The 20,675-nt window shown below is 40.9% G+C and overlaps 1 protein-coding gene across 1 annotated transcript in view; it reads right to left on the bottom strand.

Moving 5' to 3' along the window:
- LOC128696371 (chloride channel protein 2-like) overlaps positions 1–17,345 on the bottom strand; it is a 411,833-nt gene extending 394,488 nt beyond the window's left edge. Inside the window, exon 1 of the mRNA XM_070092470.1 lies at positions 16,938–17,345. The gene's annotated coding sequence lies outside the window, so the exon portion shown is untranslated. The remainder of the gene's footprint in view (positions 1–16,937) is intronic.
- Between the last annotated feature and the right edge of the window lie 3,330 nt (positions 17,346–20,675).

Here is a 20,675-nt window from a genome sequence, read left to right as displayed (position 1 = left end):
CGATATAGAATACAATTATTTACACTAATAATGAAAGTATGGGGATATACAGTTACTAGGTTAATGGAAGGGGAAATAATATAATGGTGTCTGGAGACTGCATTAGATCATTTATAATACTGGCAAGATGATCAGTACTGTAAGACAGGCAGACAGGTGTACAACACCTGCACAACAGAACAGACTGTATCAATCAAAATTAGATCGATAAAGACGTTAGATATGTATCCACATATGTATAGCTGACGGTTATGTATCACTTACGTATATTTGACGTTAGTTATGTATCATCAGTATTTCTTAACGTTTAAGTTTTATTAAATTATTTTTGGACATTTTCCGTTTTGTTCTTTGGCTTAGGATGAATTTAAGAAGAAATATATACATAATTTGTTACAAATTTTTACACATAAATGTAGCGTTATAGTCTGCCTTCAGTAGTTGAATTTTATGCCGATTTATGAGTAAATGTTGTAATTAATAATGATTATGAATAAATTAGATGAATACATTGTGCGGACTTTTGTATACCTGGAGAGAGTTCCGGGGGTCAACGCCCCCGCGGCCCGGTCTGTGACCAGGCCTCATGGTGGATCAGAGCCTGATCAACCTGGCTGTTACTGCTGGCTGCACGCAATCCAACGTACGAGCCACAGCCCGGCTGGTCAGGTACCGACTTTAGGTGCATGTCCAGTGCCTGCTTGAAGACAGCCAGGGGTCTATTGGTACATGTGTGATGCCACACCGTCTTAATGATTATTATATATGTATGACAGGAGACACTGTAATAATGGTTTATAATGTACACGGGATTAATGGTGAAGAAGTAGAGATGTATGATAGAGTAGATGAGTATAATAGTGAGTTAGAGGAGGTGTATAGTGTAGTGACGTGGATCACTATAATCACTGCTGCTGCTGCTACACTAACAACCTCACCTTCATTCTCAACTTGTCTTCTCCTTCCATCACTGTTAATGTACCACAGCAAGAGGACATCACACCACTTTAACTGTGAGCTCTACTAACCTGTGTCTCAATGTAATTGGCCAGAATCCTTGAAGTAGGTCAAGGGTCGATAAAATTTTATTTCTCGTGATATTCAGCAACAAACCTTCGAGAGCAGACCAGATTATTATTATTATTATTATTATTATTATTATTATTATTATTATTATTATTATTATTAATTGTTTATTCTAGTAGCCGTTACTATAGTCTGCGCCAACTTTCGCTCGGGTGCCAGACAGCAAACTAATTCCACAGACGGATTAAGATCATTACCAAGACAATGGTGGTAATGCTGTCATTATCAAAATGATAGCGACTGTATAGAAACTGGAATATGCATCAACAATTTAGAATTCTACCCTTCAAATTATACTCCTTGCAGACCCTTGTGGGTTTAGCACTTAGTTTTGATTATAATAATAATATACTCTTTGCCCTCAAATGCACCCATGTATCTAAAACTAGCACCTTAGTCGTGATTATCTATCATCCATTAATGTCTTTAACTCCATGAGTGTTAATTATGGCATGCTCGTGTCAGAAAACATACACAGGTATAGTGGAATTGTAGATAATGAAGTCATAGTATACATTTTATTGTTCCATGTCGATTGGTTTAGTGGCATATGGTTGCTTCCATGTATAATGTATACTGTATTTTAAATAAAATATAAAAAAAAATACATTTTGTGAATTCTCTCTCACATTGGCCTTCAAGTGCATGATAGTGCTGATGAATTGACAAAAGTTATTACATATGTCTTCAAGGAGGGAGTAGATTACAACTTTGGTTGTCAGCTATTAGTTTGTGAACAACAATACTTAACGTCAACTAAAGTTCATTAACTTGAGAATGTGGGAGAGTGACACTAGTCTATCATCATTTTACTATGCAAGAGGAGCCACATATCCATAGCACATACAACATCAACTTTTCGATATCACTACTGCCCGGCTTCGGCTTGGCTACTGGTATACCTATGGGAATTAAAACTGGCACAATACCGTGACTGGAACAATACACAAATAACCTATACATAGCAGGAAAAAACTTACGTTTCGGTCTGACTTGGACCATTAACTTGTCGGATCGAAACGTCGTCATAAGTTTCTATGTGCGGGTCTAAGGTTGCAACACAACCTTACAGGTGGCACTAACAGTATGCTGCTCGTAGGAAACTAGTTAACAGCCTCTTTGACCGCAAGAAGGTGTATACTGACCACTCACAAGTCTTGAGCTGTTCCCAACATTACGATGCATATAATCACCAGCTTGTTGTTAACGCAGCCTCAGGTTCACCCCACTTTCAACTCTCAAGGTGAGGGCCGACACACACACACACACACACACACACACAAGAGGCAAGAGTACGACGAGAGCAATAGAGCGATGGTTGACACACTGGCTAGAGTGGCCAGAAGAGCTCATGCATGCAGGGCAAAGCTCCTGATCATGGGTGACTTTAACCACAAGGAGATCGATTGGGAGAACTTGGACCCACATGGGGGCCAAGATACATGGAGGGCTAAGATGATGGAGGTGGTACTGGAGAACTTCATGTACCAACACGTAAGGGACACTACAAGAGAGAGAGGAGAGGATGAACCAGCAAGGCTGGACTTAGTATTCACCTTCAGTAGTGCAGATATCGAGGACATCACATATGAAAGACCCCTTGGGGCCAGTGACCATGTGGTTTTAAGCTTCGAATACACAGTAGAGCTACAAGTGGAGGGAGAAGCAGGAAGGCCAGGACGAATGAAGCCAAACTACAAGAAAGGGGACTACACAGGAATGAGGAACTACCTGAACGGGGTTCAGTGGGACAGAGAACTGGCAGGGAAGCCAGTTAATGAGATGATGGAATATGTAGCAACAAAATGCAAGGAGGCTGAGGAGAGGTTTGTACCCAAGGGTAACAGGAGTAATGAAAAAGCCAGGATGAGCCCATGGTTTACCCAAAGGTGCAGGGAGGCAAAAACCAAGTGTGCTAGGGAATGGAAGAAATATAGAAGGCAAAGGACCCAGGCGAATAAGGAGAACAGTCGTAGAGCCAGAAACGAATATGCACAGATAAGAAGGGAGGCCCAAAGACAATATGAAAATGACATAGCAGCGAAAGCCAAATCTGACCCGAAACTGTTGTACAGCCACATCAGGAGGAAAACAACAGTCAAGGACCAGGTAATCAGGCTAAGGAAGGAAGGAGGAGAGACAACAGGAAATGACCGTGAAGTATGTGAAGAACTCAACAAGAGATTCAAAGAAGTGTTCACAGAGGAGACAGAAGGAACTCCAGAAAGACGGAGAGGTGGGGCACACCACCAAGTGCTGGACACAGTGCACACAACCGAGGAAGAAGTGAAGAGGCTTCTGAGTGAGCTAGATACCTCAAAGGCAATGGGGCCAGATAACATCTCCCCATGGGTATTGAGAGAGGGAGCAGAGGCGCTATGTGTACCCCTAACAACAATATTCAATACATCTATCGAAACAGGGAGATTGCCTGAGGCATGGAAGACAGCAAATGTAGTCCCAATCTTTAAAAAAGGAGACAGACATGAAGCATTAAACTACAGACCAGTGTCACTGACATGTATAGTATGCAAAATCATGGAGAAGATTATCAGGAGAAGAGTGGTGGAACACCTAGAAAGGAATGATCTCATCAACAGCAGCTAGCATGGTTTCAGGGACGGGAAATCCTGTGTCACAAACCTACTGGAGTTCTATGACATGGTGACAGCAGTAAGACAAGAGAGAGAGGGGTGGGTGGATTGCATTTTCTTGGACTGCAAGAAGGCGTTTGACACAGTTCCACACAAGAGATTGGTGCAAAAACTGGAGGACCAAGCAGGGATAACAGGGAAGGCACTACAATGGATCAGGGAATACTTGTCAGGAAGACAGCAGCGAGTCATGGTACGTGGCGAGGTGTCAGAGTGGGCACCTGTGACCAGCGGGGTCCCGCAGGGGTCAGTCCTAGGACCAGTGCTGTTTCTGGTATTTGTGAACGACATGACGGAAGGAATAGACTCTGAGGTGTCCCTGTTTGCAGATGACGTGAAGTTGATGAGAAGAATACACTCGATCGAAGACCAGGCAGAACTACAAAGGGATCTGGACAGGCTGCAGACCTGGTCCAGCAATTGGCTCCTGGAGTTCAATCCCACCAAGTGCAAAGTCATGAAGATTGGGGAAGGGCAAAGAAGGCCGCAGACGGAGTACAGTCTAGGGGGTCAGAGACTACAAACCTCACTCAAGGAAAAAGATCTTGGGGTGAGTATAACACCAGGCACATCTCCTGAAGCGCACATCAACCAAATAACTGCTGCAGTATATGGGCGCCTAGCAAACCTCAGAACAGCATTCCGACATCTTAATAAGGAATCGTTCAGGACCCTGTACACCGTATACGTTAGGCCCATATTGGAGTATGCGGCACCAGTTTGGAACCCACACCTAGCCAAGCACATAAAGAAACTAGAGAAAGTGCAAAGGTTTGCAACAAGACTAGTCCCAGAGCTAAGAGGTATGTCCTACGAGGAGAGGTTAAGGGAAATCAACCTGACGACACTGGAGGACAGGAGAGATAGGGGGGACATGATAACGACATACAAAATACTGAGAGGAATTGACAAGGTGGACAAAGACAGGATGTTCCAGAGATTGGACACAGTAACAAGGGGACACAGTTGGAAGCTGAAGACACAGATGAATCACAGGGATGTTAGGAAGTATTTCTTCAGCCACAGAGTAGTCAGTAAGTGGAACAGTTTGGGAAGCGATGTAGTGGAGGCAGGATCCATACATAGCTTTAAGCAGAGGTATGATAAAGCTCACGGCTCAGGGAGAGTGACCTAGTAGCGATCAGTGAAGAGGCGGGGCCAGGAGCTCGGACTCGACCCCCGTAACCTCAACTAGGTGAGTACAACTAGGTGAGTACACACACACACACACACACACACAAGGATATACCAACAAGTGTTGGATGAAATACACACAACTGAGGAGGAGGTGAAGAAACTGCTATGGGAACTTGATACCTCAAAGGCCGTGGGACAGGACAACTCTCCGTGGGTCCTTAGAGAGGGAGCAGAGACGCTGTGTGTGCCACTAACCACAAGTTTCAACACATCCCTTTAAACTGGGCAACTACCTGAGGTATGGAAGACGGCAAATGTAATCCCCATCTTTAGAAAGGAGACAGAAACGAGGCACTAAACTATAGACCAGTGTCACTGACGTGTATAGTATTTAAAGTCATGGAGAAGATTATCAGGAGGAGAGTGGTGGAGCACCGGGAACGGAACAAGATTATAAACGAGAGCCAGCACGGATACATGGAAGGCAAATCCTGTGTCACAAACCTATTGGATTTTTATGGGAAGGTAGCAGAAGTAAGACACGAGAGAGAGGGGTGGGTTGACTGCATTTTCTTGGACTGCAAGAAAGCCTTTGACATAGTTCCTCACAAGAGATTAGTGCAGAAGCTGGAGGATCAAGTACGTATAACAGGAAGGGCACTGCAATGGATCAGAGAATACCTGACAGGGAGGCAACAACGAGTCATGATACATGATGAGGTATCACAGTGGGCGCATGTGACGAGCAGGGTCCCACAGGGGTCAGTCCTAGGACCAGTGCTATTTTTGGTATATGTGAATGGCATGAAGGAAAGGATAGACTCAGAAGTGTCCCTGTTTGCAGATGATGTGAAGTTAATGAGGAGAATTAAATCAGATGAGCATCAATCAGGACTTCAAAGAGACCTGGACAGGCTGGACGCGTGGTCCAGCAACTAGCTCCTAGAATTTAACCCCGCCAAATGCAAAGTCATAAAGATCGGGGAAGGGCAAAGAAGACTGCAGACAGAGTATAGGCTAGGTGGCCAAAGACTGCAAACCTCACTCAAGGAGAAAGATCTTGGGGTGAGTATAACACCGAGCACGTCACCGGAAGCACACATTAACAAGATAACTGCTGCAGCATATGGACACCTGGCAAACCTGAGAATAGCGTTCCGATACCTCAGTAAGGAATCGTTCAAGATTCTGTACACCGTGTACGTCAGGCCCATATTGGAGTATGCAGCACCAGTTTGGAAACCACACCTGGTCAAGCAAGTCAAGAAATTAGAGAAAGTGCAAAGGTTTGCAACAAGGCTAGTCCCAGAGCTAAAGGAAATGTCCTACGAAGAAAGGTTAAGGAACATCGGCCTGACGACACTGGAAGACAGGAGAGTTAGGGGAGACATGATAACGACATACAAAATACCGCGAGGGATAGATAAGGTGGACAGAGACAGGATGTTCCAGAGATGGGACACAGAAACAAGGGGTCACAATTGGAAGTTGAAGACTCAGATGAGTCAAAGTGATGTTAGGAAGTATTTCTTCAGCCACAGAGTTGTAAGGAAATGGAATAGTCTAGCAAGTGATGTAGTGGAGGCAGGAACCATACATAGTTTTAAGACAAGATATGATAAAGCTCATGGAGCAGGGAGAGGACCCAGTAGCGGCCAGTGAAGAGGCGGGGCCAGGAGCTGAGTCTCGACCCCTGCAACCACAAATAGGTGAGTAAACACACAAAAAATAATATTAAGGAGTTTGATCTTCAAATCTAAAAAAACATGACACCGCAAAACATGCAGGGAAAATACAATGAGGTATAAAGCAGCGTTGAGCACCTTGTGGCGCGTGTTGAACTGTATGACGTGACAACCTTGTCTTATATCGTAATAGAAAATAACTTAAGACTTAAGGCTCCAAATGATAGAGAAATGAAACTAACTTTATTCTATCAAATTATTCAATGCAACTTTAAGAGTTCAGAAAACCTACAAGTTGATGAATTACACATTTGTGCAACACTGGTATCTTTGTGGAAACGTTTCGTCGACCACTGGCTTCCTCAGTCCAATGCAGAGAAAAATGGTTGAAGAATGGAGTCGATGTGATCAGTCCATCAGTCTTGATAAGAGCACAGCATATGCATAGGTTAGGTAAGGTATACATGTATCAGGAAACAGGACAAGTGTTTCCTGACGCGGGTTATAGTCTTATCATGACCCACAGCAGGAACTTTTGGTCATCTGACCGAGGTCTTCCGCTGGCTTATTGACCAGCCCCTTTAAAAATCATGGTTATAATAGTGAAGTACAGTATATGCGCGGAGAAAAGGCTTATATGCTGCAGACAGGTGAGGACCGTGAGGCGAAGCAGTCGGAGGAGGCGTCACGAATGAAAAAATCGACAGGTGGGAGCAGGTCATTCCTATAAGTCAGGCAAGCATAGAATTCCCTGTATCAAGATCCCAAGATGCTGCTGCGTCTGATGGTTGTTGTAGATAAATGGTTCAGAGAACCGACAAGTTAATGAATTAGATACATGTGCAACACTTGGTTATCTGATCACATCGACTCAAGGCTGAGGGACTGATTACCTCAAACTCCTGATCTTCAACTATTCTTCTCTGTTTTGGACTGAGGAAGCCACTGGTTGGTGAAACGTTTCCACCATGTGTTGCACAAGTGTTTAATTTATCAACTTTCAGATTGTTTCCTGACCAACTCAAGTGTAAAAATTCTTCTTCACATTGAAAACGTATTTTAGCCTAACTATTAAAACGGAAAAATCTGCAAAAGATTTACTGAAAAGCTACATAATTCTGCTTCCCCTCAAGGAAGGTTCCTTGATGTTGGTGAGGGGCTCTTGATTTAGGAAATTGGATCTGTGCTCCAGTTCCCCGAATTAAGCCTGAATGCCTTCCACATCCCCCCCCCCCAGGCGCTGTATAATCCTCCGGGTTTAGCGCTTCCCCTTGATTATAATAATAATAATAATAATACATAATTCTGATTATTGTAATAAATCAAGTCAATATTGAGTTTAGTTACTGTTTTTTTTTTTTAACTTTGTCCATCTGTCTTGAAACCCGATTAAAATTCCAACCTATGAACTGATTTAGGGTCAATATAGTTTAGCTCTCAGTGTATTATGTAATTTCTTCAATAATAAGTGGGTTTTGCAATGGAGACTGTTCTATTTTGGGCCAATAGTAGGAGAAAAAAAAACTTTTTAACACCAACGCTAAGCTAAAGTAATAACCTAGATCAGGAGTAATTTAGGTTAGGTTAGGGTGGGTTACATTATGTTTGGTTACCAAAAAATAGTTTTTCATTTGTACAAAATATAACTGGCCCTATTGCACAACCCATCTCATATTGAAGAATTTACACAATAAAAACACCAGGAGCTAAACTCCATATTGATCCAAATTTATGTGTTGGAATACTGTATTTCAGGGCGGATGGAGAAATATGAAAAACGACATAATATGCGAAGCTGGCATGAAATAAACAGACATGGGGAAATAATTGCAATAGTTTATTGCAGATCACATAATGGGAGCCATCTGCTTCCTTGCACCACCTTACTGGATTCCTAACAAAATTAATAACGACACCTTCAGAAGCAGGCACGTCAGGAGGCACGGCTTTGTAGAGGTTATTAATTTTCGATATCCTCCGCACAGCAGCTTCAGATTTAAAGAGGTATTTCAAAAGTAGTGCTTCAAAAAATATACAGAATCACTTTTGATGTACAGACACTAGTTGTCATCCGGTACTCCCGCACTTATTTTATTTATTTATTAACACATTTTTTCTCTAACCTTCATGTAAGCGCCTTGATGCCGAAGGGTTCTTGATCTAAAGAACTGGAGCTACACTTCCCTTACTGAGATCAAATCATAATGTCAACGCCCTTCCCATTCCCTATCCCCTGCATAACCTTCTATTACTGCTATTGCTAGTAGTAGTAGTAAATAATAATAATAATAATAATAATAATAATAATAATAATAATAATAATAATAATAATAATAATAATAATAAATGTACGTAGATGGTGTACACAGCTGCTGACAATGACACTACATGGATCTTCATCTATGGATACCAGCGAGAATATATTTGTTAAATATTTGTTGGCTGAAAATCATCCTTTACCAATTTTCAGCCAAATTGGACAGTGGGTTAAAGTTATATTGTGACCATGTCCTGTCCTGCTGCCCAGGGATGTTCTCCCTCCAGGCATCATGTGGTTAGTGGTCACTCTTAACCTTTCCTGGAAAGGTCAAGACGCTTATGATTGCCTGTACCTCTGTGTGTGGTGTGTTGGCTGTGTTAAACCCCTTGGTTGGTTGGGTAGTTAACCGAGATTAAGGATTATCGGCACACAAGTCATTATTGTTGCATATCATTTATGCACCAATGATCAAGAATTCTTTAATTCCAAATATGGGGCTATTGAGATTAAAACTCTATATACTCCACGTGTGTATTCACTGTTCCTTTCATTTCACACACATCAGAATATATACAAATTGTTTTGGACCTCTACACTACAGTCTCTAAACAGTACGAAATGTTACTGTATATGGCTAATCACACAATAAAGCGGAAAAGTAATGTGAAGGACCTGGGAGTGGTAATGTCTGATGATCTCACCTTCAAGGATCACAACAGTGGCACAATAGGATGGATAATGAGAACGTTCAAAACAAGGAATGCCAAGCCAGTGATTATCCTTTTTTAAATCACTTGTTCTTTCTAGGCTGGAATATTGCTGTACATTAACATCTCAGTTCAAGGCAGGTGAAATCGCAGATCTAAAGAATGTACAGAGAACCTTTACTGCCAGAGCCGGCCTTAAGAGGTGCGGGGCCCAATTGGGAACAATTTTGGTGGGCCCCATGTATGGAAAGTAATCAAATTGTGCGCTTAAAAAATGCATGCAAGTTAATAGACCAAACAGATGTAAGCTGCATTTTCATATAAAATTGCGTACATGTAAGCTTACAAGTAACAAACAAAATTTGAAAAGTACATAGTCACAATACCACTTGCTTTAGTGACTGTGAAATGATTTATTAAAAATATTAATTTATTTTTGTTCAGAAAAAAATCAGAATTTAAGTGCACTGTTGGAAAGAAATGATCTTTTTTGGACTTCTAAAAAATCACTTAACATTCATAAATTATAAATGAGTCATGTTATTATTGCCTTTTATTACAAAAAAAAAACTATTTTTCTTGCTTTTTTTCTCTACAAAGTCTTTTAGAATTTTGTCGAAGTTTAAACTCCTGCTAATGTTAGATTCAATAGACATAATCGCCAAACTGTTCAAATGTTCTTGATGAATTGATTATCTTAAGTAAGTTTTGATCAGTTTCAGCTTGGAAAAACTCCTTTCACCAGATGCCACAGTCACTGCAATTGTCAAGAAAATCCAAAGAGCAATAAATAAATTTGGAAATGCGGTAGACATATTGTTACAAGCAAGGAATTCATATAATATCCAAAGCATCTTTTTTTTTTTTACTTGGTGTTGTTGTGTGTACTTGACAAGCCGAGAGTAGGTTACGCTCTAGCGCTGGGCCCCTTAGGCAGGGGGCCCAATTGGGAGCAATCGGTATAATCGACTTGAGGCCGGAATTTATGTGTAATAAATTCAGCGGTGAGCACAGCTAACCGAAAAGTTAGCTTCGCTAGCAGCTAAGCTGCTAACTAAAAAATTAGCTCCGCTAACGCTAAACCGCTAAATGGCGGAAAAAATTAGCGGAAGCTACACTAAACGCTAACTTTTCACATGAATTCAGATTCGATTTAGTTTTTTGGTCTCTTACTTTTAAGACTTTTAGAAGAGACCTGGAAAGCTTCCTAATAATATATAGAATGTTAAGGTCATAAGGACAGTGTTGCCAACAGTACTCATCTTTAATATAAGTTCCAGTGTTGTAAAGTAACGAAGTATAACTAATTGAGTACTGTACTTAAGTAACTTCTTTCGGTATTTACTTTTTAAAAAGTACTGAAATTGCTCACTACTTTTACTTTTACTTAAGTACTAAAGCCTGTTATTACTTTTACTTCATTACAATCTGATAACGATACGTTACTCGTTACATCATCAGTAATTTTTGAAAAGTAAACACCGAGAAAAGTTACTTAAGTACAGTACTCAGGTAGTTTTACTTGGTTACCTCACAACACTGGGAAATGTACTGTACTTCTAAACTGTCATAACTTGCAATACCCACCAAAATTAAGAAAATATCTAAAAAGCTATAGCAGTATTTTAATAAGTGCACAGGAAGTACAAAATATTAACATTCTTCGTATCCCTTGACCTGAGGAGAAAATAGTCATCCAGATGGGGGCCACAGGTTCTGCGACTCCTGGCCCTCAGCCTGAGCGGCCACTGCTTCAACCACAGCCACTGCAGACTCCTCAATAACGCCCTCAGGTGGAACAGAAATGTCTCTCCTCTTCATAACAATAAGTAACAACGCACCCCGGTGATCGCTGACACTGTAAGACTATAACAGTGTGATGATGATGATGATGATGATGATGATGATGATGATGATGATGATGATGATGATGATGCTCCTGCTGCTGCTGCTCCTGCTGCTGCTGCTCCTGCTGCTGCTGCTCCTGCTGCTGCTGCTCCTGCTGCTGCTGCTCCTGCTGCTGCTGCTCCTGCTCCTGCTCCTGCTCCTGCTCCTCCTCTTGTTGTTGTTGTTGTGTTGACAAATCACGTTTACACGTTGTCAGCCAATAGCCTGACTGACTGACTGTTGGAGAAACACCCACTACATACAGGAACAAACACGTGCGCCGTTGAAAAGGAACTGCTTTCCGACTACCAACAACGTATGATTTTTTCTTTTTTTGCGGACTCAGTTATTGGAACTTTATTTAGGGAAGCCAATTGGTCCGCTAACGGTTTCCTAAGTTAGCGCAAACGTTAATCCGCTAAACAAAAAGTTAGTTCCGCTAATTAGCGATTAGCGGATTGGCGGAACAAAAAGATTTAATGGTTATACACCATAATTTTTAAAGGGGTGGACCGGTAAGCTAGCGGGAGGGCTCGGTCAGATGACCAAAAGCTCCAACGGCGGGTCATCATATGACCAAGACCCGCATCAAGAAGCACTATTTGTCCTGTTTCCTGACGAACCTTACCTACCTACCTACTGAGTAAATTACTACACAGATAAGTTCCGTCAAACACCTTAACTACTGGGAACGCTTGGAAGTACTTGTACTCACTGGAGTGCAGGCGAGAGATACATCATAATCTACACCTGGAAAATCCTAGAGGGACTGGTCCCTAATCTGCACACAGAAATCACTCCCTACGAAATCAAAAGACTTGGCAGGCGGTGCAACATATTCCCAATAAAAAGTAGGGACGCCATTAGTACACTAAAAGAAAACACTAAGTGTCCAGGGCCTAAGACTGTTCAACAGCCTCTCACCAGACATAAAGGGAATTACCAATAGACCCCTGGTTGCATTCAAGAGGGAGCTGGACAGATACCTAAAGTCAGTGCCGGATCGGCAGGGCTGTGGTTCGTACGTTGGACTACGTGCGGCCAGCAGTAACAGCCTTGTTGATCAAGACCTGATCCACCGGGAAGCCTGGCCACGGACCGGGCCGCGGGGGCGTTGATCCCCGGAATACCCTCCAAGTAGATGCTTTGTATATAGTTAATAATAATTTATTATTATTATTGAAGGTAATCAGGTTTGGCCCAAGGGCATGAAAGTTATAATCTAATAAAAAATTATATAAAGAGCGCAGAGCATAAAAATAATGAAGGACAATTACGAAATAATTATGGCAAGGTGAAGCAAGAGAGTGGTCATGACCCAGCACAAGTCTACCAGGGAAACCCAGAAAGTATAGTTAATAATAATTTATTATTATTATTGAAGGTAATCAGGTTTGGCCCAAGGGCATGAAAGTTATAATCTAATAAAAAATTATATAAAGAGCGCAGACCATAAAAATAATGAAGGACAATTACGAAATAATTATGGCAAGGTGAAGCAAGAGAGTGGTCATGACCCAGCACAAGTCTACCAGGGAAACCCAGACATGGTCACACTGCTGCCAGGTTGAGTCTTCATGCACCACCCAATGTTTTCTGGGTAATATAAGACATGTTGAAATTTATCTCGCCTAGAATTTTTTTGCAATGTCAAACATAACACATAACAAACAGCAAATAGGCTTTCTACTCAAAATTCTCAATTTTCTAATTAAATACGTTATATTATCAATATTTTTTTAACACGTCCCTTCCCCCACTGACAAAAAAAAAGGTGTTCTTTTTACCTGCTTCTCAACACATGTCGGTTATCATTATAAAGACTCGTAAATATTCGTTTAAATATTTTTGGTAAATGTCTGCTTAATATCCCGCCCTAAATCAAACTGAATACATTTCTATTTGTCAAGAGTAATTAGCAGTGGGAAAATTATATTGTAAATAAATACAAGTAAGTGAAATACTAACATAAATACAAACACCGCTATACTGCAGCGTATTATAGTATGGGTTTGATTTAATATTTTAAAAAGTCCAAAAATAAAGACTTGGTAACAAAATTCCAGTTCAATTGTAAACACTAGGATAGGTACTGTCACCTGCACTCTTGTACAGGTGACATTATTATTATTATTATTATAATCAAGGGGGAAGCGCTAAACCCGGAGGATTATACAGCGCCTGGGGGGGGGATGTGGAAGGCATTCAGGCTTAATTCGGGGAACTGGAGCACAGATCCAATTCCCTAAATCAAGAGCCCCTCACCAACATCAAGGAACCTTCCTTGAGGGGTGTACAGGTGACAATACCTAAACTTTATACTGCTGCTCCTGGAAGTACCCTCCCCCCCCCACTCCACATCCCGACCTGGTCTATCTTGTGCACCTTACCATACTGTTAAGGTTAGTTAGTAGGGTTTAAAACATGTCAACTACACTAGAGTAACCCTTTCAGTACTAGACAATTCTTTAATCCCTAATCCCTATCGCGTAAGGAAAATTCTCAGCATATATACTTGTACGTTGAGAGAAATACACTCCGCCGAGTATATATCAAGTGTTATTATACTGAAAAGTAATTGTTTATAAAGGATAATATATTTTTAATACATCATAAGGAATATCACATGTGATTATAAACGTATTTTAAGCTACGGCCTGATCCATAACAGCAAATAACGTTAAACAAACTACCAACAAAATTTAGACACTTATTACCGAGTCCTTGAGTGATAAGATGCCTATTGTGGAGTTTTTTTTTTACATAATTTCCTAAATGTAAAATATATAAATGAATAATATCTTCATTTACTACAAGTGCGTACAAGGTATATAGGCCTAACTGACATCAATGACACACTACTTTATAGAAAGCTGCTTGTTATGCTGAGCATTTCAGGCAAATTAGGAGAGTTTTGTCCCAGGATGCGACCCACACCAGTCGACTAACACCTAGGTACCCATATTACTGATGGACGAACATAGACAACCGGTGTAAGGAAACACGTCCAATATTTCCACCTCTTCGTCGGGAATCGAACCCGGACACTCACCGTGTGAAGCGAGAGCTTTTGCCACCAGGCCACGGGACACCGTAGCCTAGATATTAATTCCACACCAATCAGCCTGATTTCGAATGTGAAAAAGTTGATGGAATCCAATAGACCTCTGATAACACACAACTGTAATGCTAAAAGCAAAACTAATATAGTCAGTTTAGTTTCTACCACCATTAACAATGCATGGAAACCAGTGTCGTACATCAATCTCTGTGGGATCTATGTGAAAAATATATGTAAGGGAAACTTTCAGAAAACGTACATGTATCAAAGTATATCATTACGTGTGCCAGAGGGACGTTCTGAAGAATGCTTGTCATTCATTGCAACACCTCAAGACATATCCGGGACTTTCATAATGCCAAGTTAGTCATCAGGGTAATGAGCCAGGCGAAGGAGGCGCTGCTTAATTTCCGAAATCCTCGCATGACGCAGTTTACAGGACCATCACTTTACAGTGCCCTTTCTTTCACGGTACCTGACATCTACTATTTATACTCTGGGAAAAGGACACGTTTAACTAATAAGACATTCTATCATGGTAACGTTTCGCTCTCCAGGAGTTTTATTAAGCCAACGTTTTGCTTCTCGAAAGCGAAACGTTATCGCAATAAAATGTCATTAGTTGCACGTTTCCTTTTACCTAACATATTGTCGGTAGTAATTCTACCAACTTTATTACAACTATTTATATTACCTTATTCTAGTTCTCTTTACTGAATTAATAAAGCCCCTGGTGGGCAAAACGTCTCCTTAATAAATTTCTTTAAACCCGTGAACATGTTTGTAGATGAATGGTCAGAGAACCGACACGTTGATAAATTAGACACATGTGCAACTCTTGGGTATCTTTATTGAGGAAACGTTTCGTCACACAGTGGCTTCATCAGTCCATACAAAGGAGAAACATGAAGAACAGGGGGAGAATGAGGTAATCAGTCCCTCAACCTTGAGTCGATGTGGTCAGTCCATCAATCTTGAATAGAATACAGCATATGTGCGGAGAAGTAGCTTATATACCGTAGGCAGGAGAGGTGCAGCATTCGTAGGTTATATATAAAAAAGATAAAGATTTTATTCTTTGTAAAGGTTATAGTGTGTAATTACAATTTTGATTTGCTAAGTACAAAGAAAGCCACTATCATGCCGGGGCATTTCAGGCAGACGTTCCCTTTAATATAGTAAGTCCCGAACTGTACATAAGCGCCCTTTTTCCACATCCTGTCGTTATTACCACACCATTTATTTTCATACGTTGGAAAACAGAGGATGACACGGTTAAATATATGTATAAACAACCTATCTACAAAGATAGCTGAAGGCACTGAATTTACTCTTTAGAAATGCGTAGAAATGAATGAGGATGACATGTGGAGAAACAGAATAAATAGGGGATATATAAATAACGTGCTGAAAATATATGACCAATGGAAAACTCGCAGTTAAGGATTAAGTTGATAATTCAGATTTAGAAAGGATATACGAGAGCAATGGTATGGCAACAGAGTTGTAGAAAAGTGGAACTTTGGATTACATTCTAACAGATTGGACTGGTACATGGGAGGGGATGATTGGGAGTGAACAAAACTTGCCTAAGTAAGTTTATTCATGTATACACAAATACAGTTACACATATTATCATACACAGCAGCATATGTGTAGAGAACCTAGGGTGGCCCGGTGGCCTGGTGGCTAAAGCTCCCGCTTCACACACGGAGGGCCCGGGTTCGATTCCCGGCGGGTGGAAACATTTCGACACGTTTCCTTACACCTGTTGTCCTGTTCACCTAGCAGCAAATAGGTACCTGGGTGTTAGTCAACTGGTGTGGGTCGCATCCTGGGGGACAAGATTAAGGACCCCAATGGAAATAAGTTAGACAGTCCTCGATGACGCACTGACTTTCTTGGGTTATCCTGGGTGGCTAACCCTCCGGGGTTAAAAATCCGAACGAAATCTTATCTTATCTTATCTTAACCCCAAAAAAAGTCAGAAAAGTGACTTATTTCCATTGGGGTTCTTGTGATAAGTATTATATATTTAAAAGTTAAAAGCAGGTAAGCGTCTTAACTATGTAAAAGCAGTTACAATAAAATAAGATATACTAGGGGAGAGATAAAATTAGTTATTTTCATTAACACTAAAGATAGGATCAGATTATAAAATCACTCTTTCCTTTCTGTAGCCTTATTCATAAGGTACATTTTGACTCTTCTTGAACTGGCTCATGCTATGACAGGCCTAGCATGGGCCAGTAGGGATGCTTCAATGTTCCTATTTTTACTGCGCCAACGTTTCACTCTCTTTGAGCTTATGTTCCTATAACAACTCATTGTCGTTGCACTATTCAAGAATATTTACATGATAAGTAACGTCACCAAAGCGAAAGTTAAAGTCTCAGCGAGGAGAATTTGCCTAAGTCATCACAACAAGGTGATAAGTAACCATAACAACATTTGACTTACAGTTCTGTTGGCGTCACTAGTCGCAGCAGCACTATGGATAGAACTGCTTGATATCACTGTAATGACATAGTTATGGTGATAACACACAGTGATAACTTTCTCAGTGATAAGAGGGGGTCCCGCAAACGTTTCTCGGAGTAAAGAAACTGAGTTGACTCCTGTCCACCTAGGAAAATCTCAGGCTCTTCCCGGCTACACTTTTCTTTTCCAGCCACTTTATCATTGATGATACGATCGAGGCACGTGTGAACGACGCAAGGGAAGCCCTTTACTGTGACCTGTGCCACTGTATGGGGGTTAATACACAATGTTAGCGGCGAAATAATGGCAGCGAGCTGCAAGTCAGCGCGGCAAGAAATGCACCACCACTGCTGCTGCACTGGTAGTACACACACTGACAGTCACCTCCACCATCTCCTCCTCCACCACCACTTCCTCCTCCACCACCACCACCTCCTCCTACACCTCAAGACATATTCCGGACTTTCATAATGCCAAGTTAGTTATCAGGGTAATGAGCCCGGTGTAGGAGGCGCTGATTAAAGTATGTGAAAGAGGGGTTGATGTCCAGAAGGACCCGCCTTCCTTAATGTCTTTGAGATCTTCCACTTCACCTTTCGACCCATTGGACCATGGGACTGACCATAGCAAACTATTCCTACAAGGTTGATGGACTAGCCGAAACGTTTCAACAATAAAGATGCCCAACTGTTGCATATGCGTCTTACTCATCAGCTGTTCAAAGTCATCATTCATATCCATCACCAACTAGGGCCTATGAGAGTGGACTTTTAATCCGGGGCCCGGCTGAGTCTCTGAAGGGGCCCCATAGCTACTGACGTTTTATTTTGATTTTTTCATTTGATTTTTTTTTTTTTTTTTGGTAATTTCAACTATTTTTAGTTTATTTAGAAAAATAATTATGTAAAAGTCACCTAGACTGGGGGCCTCAGCCTCAGCCTGCCCCCAGGGGCCCCAAAACAGTATTGATCCGCCTTGCAAAATTTCTCTTGGAGGCCCTGCTACCAATACAATAGGTCAAAATAAACTAAGTTTAATTTCCGAAATCCTCGCATGACGCAATTTACCTGAGCAAAACATGACCATCACTTTACAGTGCCCTTTCTTTCACTGTACCTGACTTCTATTCATACTCTGGTAAAAGGACACGTTTAACTAATAAGACATTGTATCATGCTAAAGTTTCGCTCTCCAGGAGTTTTATTAAGCCAACGTTTTGCTCCTCGAAAGCGAAACGTTAGCGCAATAAAATATCATTAGTTGCACGTTTCCTTTTACCTAACATATTGTCGGTAGTAATTCTACCAACTTTATTACAAATATTTATATTACCTTATTCTAGTTCTCTTTACTGAATTAATAAAACCCCTGGTGGACAAAAGTCTCCTTAATAAATTTCTTAAAACCCGTAAACATGTCTCTATACATGCAAAGCAACAGTGCATAAATGTTTGCATTAAAGCTAATAGCCTTCTTGGCTTCGTATCAAGAACTATAAATAGAAGTCCCAGGACTATGCTTAAACTTCATGTAGCATTGGTAAAGCCTCCTTTAAATTACTGCCCACTCTGGAGACCACTGTTAACATGATATTGACAGGTCCTTCTCAAACGTAACGCAACTCACCACGGTTGTACTACTACTACTACTGATGCTGCTGTTGCTATTACTACCCTCTCGTAGTCTACCACCTGACTCTTGTCACTATTTATATTCATTATTAGTTATCTTACTTAGGCTCTGTATTAGGACTTACTTAGGCTCTGTATTAGGACTTACTTAGGCTCTGTATTAGGACTTACTTAGGCTCTGTATTAGGACTTACTTAGGCTCTGTATTAGGACTTACTTAGGCTCTGTATTAGGACTTACTTAGGCTCTGTATTAGGAGTTTATTTACTAGGACTGAAAAAAAACACTCTTGACGAAACGTTAAAGATAAAAAAAGATAAAGATAAATATTTTATTTTTTGTGAATATAATGTGTAATTACAATTTTGATTTGCTAAGTACAAAGAAAGCCACTATCATGCCGGGCCATTTCAGGCAGACGTTCCCTTTAATATAGTAAGTCCCGAACTGTACATAAGCGCCCTTTTCCACATCCTGTCGTTATTACCACACCATTTATTTTCATACGTTGGAAAACATAGAGGATGACACGGTTAAATATATGTATAAACAACCTATCTACAAAGATAGCTGAAGGCACTGAATTTACTCTTTAGAAATGCGTAGAAATGAATGAGGATGACATGTGGAGAAACAGAATAAATAGGGGATATATAAATAACGTGCCGAAAATATATGACCAATGAAAAACTCGCAGTTAAGGATTAAGTTGATAATTCAGATTTAGAAAGGATATAGGAGAGCAATGGTATGGCAACAGAGTTGTAGAAAAGTGAACTTTGGATTACATTCAAACAGATTGGACTGGTACATGGGAGGGGATGATTGGGAGTGAATAAAACTTGCCTAAGTAAGTTTATTCATGTATACACAAATACAGTTACACATATTATCATACACAGCAGCATATGTGTAGAGAACCTAGGATAACCCAAAAAAAAAAAGTCAGAAAAGTGATTTATTTCCATTGGGGTTCTTGTGATAAGTATTATATATATTTAAAAGTTAAAAGCAGGTAAGCGTCTTAACTATGTAAAAGAAGTTACAATAAAATAAGATATACTAGGGGAGAGGTAAAATTACTTATTTTCATTAACACTAAAGATAGGATCAGATTATAAAATCACTCTTTCCTTTCTGTAGCCTTATTCATAAGGTACATTTTGACTCTTCTTGAACTGGCTCATGCTATGACAGGCCTAGCATGGGCCAGTAGGGATGCTGCAATGTTCCTATTTTTATTGCGGCAACGTTTCGCTCTCTTGGAGCTTATGTTCCTATAACAACTCATTGTCGTTGCACTATTCAAGAATATTTACATGATAAGTAACGTCACCAAAGCGAAAGTTAAAGTCTCAGCGAGGAGAATTTGCCTAAGTCATCACAACAAGGTGATAAGTAACCATAACAACATTTGACTTACAGTTCTGTTGGCGTCACTAGTCGCAGCAGCACTATGGATAGAACTGCTTGATATCACTGTAATGACATAGTTATGGTGATAACACAGTGATAACTTTCTCAGTGATAAGAGGGGGTCCCGCAAACGTTTCTCGGAGTAAAGAAACTGAGTTGACTCCTGTCCACCTAGGTAAATTTCAGGCTCTTCCCGGCTACACTTTTCTTTTCCAGCCACTTTATCATTGATGATACGATCGAGGCACGTATGAACGACGCAAGGGAAGCACTTTACTGTGACCTGTGCCACTGTATGGGGGTTAATACACAATGTTAGCGGCGAAATAATGGCAGCGAGCTGCAAGTCAGCGCAGCAAGAAATGCACCACCACTGCTGCTGCACTGGTAGTACACACACTGACAGTCACCTCCACCATCTCCTCCTCCACCACCACTTCCTCCTCCACCACCACCTCTTCATCATCCTTCTCCTCCACCACCAACTCCTCCTCCTCCTCCTCCTCCTCCTCCTCCTCCTCCTCCTACTCCTCCTCCTCCTCCTCCTCCTCCTCCTCCTCCTCCTCCTCCTCCTCCTCCTCCTCCTCCATAATACCAACTACTATCTATTCTCACACCATCACTACCTACATCACAATCGTCACTACTTTCTTATTACAAATATGTTTGC

The sequence above is a fragment of the Cherax quadricarinatus genome, chromosome 39 (genome assembly GCF_038502225.1).
Source record: "Cherax quadricarinatus isolate ZL_2023a chromosome 39, ASM3850222v1, whole genome shotgun sequence".
NCBI lineage: Eukaryota > Metazoa > Arthropoda > Malacostraca > Decapoda > Parastacidae > Cherax > Cherax quadricarinatus.
The sequence above is the reverse complement of the archived record's forward strand: the minus strand, read 5'-3'. Positions and strand labels throughout refer to the sequence as shown.